Here is a 4,597-nt window from a genome sequence, read left to right as displayed (position 1 = left end):
TGGTGGCCATGAAACTGCACCTCTAAGATCTCCAAGCACAGGGAATCATACTTGGCAAGGCCCTCAGCTGCTGTCCTCTAAACCCATGCTCAAATTTGGACCAAGGGTCCTCCCACAAGCTGCTGTGGGTGAGTGACTGAGGGCAACAAGGACCCTAAGGGAGACCCGTGCCTGGGACTCCTCCGATGGCTGAATTTGGCTGGAGCCTCTCCACGGCTTTGTGAACCTTCCTCACTCTGTTTGTTGGTCTCGGATGTTCCCCCCAAGCTCCTCTCCTTCACTTGGGGTCTGACGCTCCCCTAGCTCCTCTAGCTGCTCCCTGTGTTTCTCCCAGAAGCACGTCTCGTAATAAATTCTTACACGTTCAATTTCATCTTAGTGTCTGTTTCTCCAAAGACCCAGACTACCACAGGTGGAACCGGGAGTGGTCTGAGGAAACGGGAGGTAAGATAGGATTGGAACTGTCTCCCCGACGACCCAGTAGGGGAAGAGGATGGTCCTGGTCAGTAGGTGGCATAAATAGATCCCAGTCCACGTGGCGGCTCCACTGCTAAAGATCTTACCGGTGATGACCTGAGAAATGCTGCGGCAGCTGTGATGACACAGAATTTGACAATTATCCAGGGCAGAAGTCGGGGGGACAATGCCAGGGAAACTGCAGGGGGGCTGCTCACTGCCAAATTGTCTGATGCTCTGTCTGCAGCAAGTGAGAAACTAGAACTGTGAACAAGCAGCTCATGGCTAAGTGTGAGCACCAGAGAGCCTTGGTACTGAGTGGTGTAAAAAGAATCTTTCATTTCCTTTTCTTTTTTAAACGGAGTCTCGCTCTGTTGCCCAGGCTGGAGTGCAGTGGCACCAGCACCATTCCACTGCAACCTCCACCTCCCGCGTTCAAGTGGTTCTCCACCCTCAGCCTCCCAGGCATCTGGGATTACAGGTGTGCACCACCACATCTGGCTAATTTTTGTAATTTTAGTAGAGTCAGGGTTTTACCATGTTGGCCAGGCTGGTCTCGAACTCCTGACCTCAAGTGATCTGCCCACCTTGGCCTCCCAAAGTGCTGGGATGACAGGCGTGAGCCACCACGCCCGAATGAGTTTCCTGTCTTGTTGGCTAGCAGAAGATTCTTACAGTCTGCATGCTAATTGCTGTCGGCTTTAGACACTGGAGGCACCTTCTCCTGGTCTGCCACCTCTCTGTTAACTTCACTCCAAGGAACCCCCATCCATTGTGTCCTTTATTTCTCTGTCCTTCAGCAGTCATGGCAGCTCACCATCCACCTAGAACAATGCGGCAGTGAGAGGAGCAGTGCCCAAGGGCTGTGTGCAGGGACAAGTGTTTTGGTTTTTCCAAGTGTACAATCTATTCTTGTTGTTGTTTTTGAGATGGAGTCTCACTCTGTTGTCCAGGCTGGAGTATAGTGGTGTGATCTCAGCTCACTGCAACCTCCCCCTCCACCCCAACACCGGTTCAAATGATTCTCCTGCCTCAGCCTCCTGAGTAGCTGAGATTATAGGCATGCACCACCATGCCCAATTAATTTTTATATTTTTAGTAGAGACGGGGTTTCACCATGTTGGCCAAGCTGGTCTCCAACTTCCCCACCTGGGCCTCCCAAAGTGCTGGGATTACAGGCATGAGCCACTGCGCCCAGCCTGAGTGGATAACCTATTGAAAGAACTAACGAAGCTCTTCACATAACCAGAAAAACACAGAAATCAAAATGAAATTTATCAGCAATAAACGATCTTTTTAAAATAGTGGGTGACTTCTGGTTTCCCCCAAGGTGGTGAACTAGCATGCAGGTTGTGGCATCCTTGGCCAAACCCTGAGGGCTACAGAGATTAAAGGAAAGCATATTGATTCAGAGAACTAAAGATGAGAGAAAAATTCTAGGGAGAGAAGGCATTGTGAGCAACTGGTGGGGGGAGCACAGCAGCCCAGAGAGGGCCAGAGCTGGGGCTGTGGCAGAATCAGGACCCCTTGCCTACTTCAGCTATTAACTAGAAGGATTCACATAACCTGATGAGGTTATATCGCAGCTAAGTTTTGCTAAGCAAAGGATACACCATGGGACCAGAGAAAAAGACACACACAAAGTCCAGGGAGGCCGAGAGTGGGTTACACGGTGTTTTCTTTTTTTTTTTTTTTTAAGGTGGAGTTTCGCGCGTTACCCAGGCTGGAGTGCAATGGCGCGATCTCGGCTCACCGCAACCTCCGCCTCCTGGGTTCAGGCAATTCTCCTGCCTCAGCCTCCTGAGTAGCTGGGATTACAGGCACGCGCCACCATGCCCAGCTAATTTTTTGTAGTTTTAGTAGAGATGGGGTTTCACCATGTTGACCAGGATGGTCTCGATCTCTTGACCTCGTGATCCACCCGCCTCAGCCTCCCAAAGTGCTGGGATTACAGGCGTGAGCCACCGCGCCCGGCTTACACGGTGTTTTCTTTCCAGGTGTGAGCCACAGAGATGTGAGGCGTCTCTGCCCAGGGAAACTCCACGTCTCGAAACCCACTGTTCTAAGAGAAGGACGGTCACCTAGGCACTTTCCTGCCACATGACCAGCCACAGTAACCAAAACCCAGCACTCCAAAACAGACGCCAGACGCACGTCCTCAGTCTTAACGTTGATGCTAACATTCTGACATCTGCCAGTCTACTCATCTCGCCCCGGTGCCCTGAGCCTACCGAGTCACATCGTTCACCAGTGACGATGTGCACATTCCAAGAGTTTCATTCTCAGCTTACCCCAGCTCAGTGCCATAGCTCCAGGCACTCCCAGAGACCAGCAAAGACTAAGTGAACCAGGCCTGCTCGCAACAGAAACGCGGATTGTGGAAACCCTTGGCCTTTCCTCCTCTCTCTTTTTAGAACTCTCAGTAAAGCCATCTGGACCAGATTCCTTGCTTCTTCGTTTAAAAAAAAACAACACTGAGCTGTAAGCAGTGATGTCCCCGTATTTTACATAGACAGCCTACGTGAATCTGCCCACGTGGCCATGCCTGAACCACCACCGCTCAAACCAGAATATAAAACCTTTCCAGCACCCAACAAGCTTCTCTTGTGCCCCTTGTCAGTAGCGCCCAAACTGTTCTAATTTCTATCACCACAGATTAGTTTTGCTTGCGTTTGAAATTTACATAATACAGTGATACATTATAAAGTGTTGAGTATAAACCGTTTTTGTTTTTTTTTTTTGAGACAGAGTCTTGCTCTGTCCCTCAGGCTGGAGTGCACGATCTCGGCTCACTGCAAACTTCACCTCCTGGGTTCAAGTTACTCTCCTGCCTCAGCCTCCTGAGTAGCTGGGATTACAGGTGCACACCACTACACCTGGCTAGTTTTTGTACTTTTAGTGGAGACAGCGTTTCACCATGTTGGCCAGGCTGGTCTCGAACTCGTGGCCTCAAGTGATCTGCCATCCTTGCCCTCCCAAAGTGCTGGGATTACAGGCATGAGCCACTGCGCCCAGCCTAAGAATTACCTTTTTAAAAAACATTTATTTAACTTTTATGCTTGTTTTGAGATCGGGGTCTCCTTATGTTTCCCAGGTTGGTCTCCAACTGCTGGAGGATCCTCAAGTGATCCTCCTGCCTCAGCCTCCAAGTAGCTAGGGTTTAGGTGCTCCACTGCGCCCAGCTCCGAGTCTAACCTTTTATGCTTAATGTTACACTTGTAAGATTCAACCATGTTAGTAATTTGTGGTCAGTAGTTCATTTTTCTCATAGCCGTATGTATGTTCATTACTGGAATACAGCATTTCTCCTCGATAACTGTACCAACGTACCCTTCGCCTGCTCCGAGGCAATTCCAGTTGAGTTACATTTCCACTGACGTTATTAAGAGATGCCTTTTGTGAGGGCAAATTTTTAACTGCTTTATCAATTTGTTCTAGTCTTACTGGTCTATTCTGTTTTTTTCTGCCTTCTCTAGAATCAATTCTGTGAATTTGTTTTGCTGAAAGATAAATCATTTATGTAGATTTTAAATTTCATCATTACGAATATGACAGGTTTTGATATGCCATGTTTTCATTTTGCGTATTAAATATAAAGCACATCAAAATCAAATTGTATTAAAAGCAGCTTGGAGCAAAAACACGAGTCCCCTGACTCACCTGTCTCACTTCCTCAGACTCTTTTCATATTTATATGTTTATGTCTTTTTTTTAAAGATGGGATCTTGCTATGTTGCCCAGGCTGGTCTTGAACTCCCGGCCTCAAGTGATACATTGACCTTGACCTCCCAAAGTCCTGGAATTGTTAAGTGTGAGATCCTACACCTGGCCTATTTATGCTTTTTAAAAAATATATGAATTGGCTGGGTACAGTGGCTCACTCTTGTAATCCAAGCACTTTAGGAAGCCCAGGAGGGCTGATTGTGGTCAGGAGTTCCAGACCAGCTTGGCCAACATGGTGAAACTCCGCCTCTACTGAAAATATAAAAATTAGCCAGCTGTGGTGGTGTGCACCTGTAATCCCAGCTACTTAGAAGGCTAAGGCACAAGAGTCACTTTAACGTGGATGGCAGAGGTTGCAGTGAGCCGAGATCATGTCACTGCACTCCACACTGGGGGACAGAGTAAGACTCTGCCAAAA

Source organism: Cebus imitator, unplaced genomic scaffold, assembly GCF_001604975.1.
Source record: "Cebus imitator isolate Cc_AM_T3 unplaced genomic scaffold, Cebus_imitator-1.0 Scaffold434, whole genome shotgun sequence".
In the NCBI taxonomy this organism is placed as follows: domain Eukaryota; kingdom Metazoa; phylum Chordata; class Mammalia; order Primates; family Cebidae; genus Cebus; species Cebus imitator.
The sequence above is the reverse complement of the archived record's forward strand: the minus strand, read 5'-3'. Positions refer to the sequence as shown.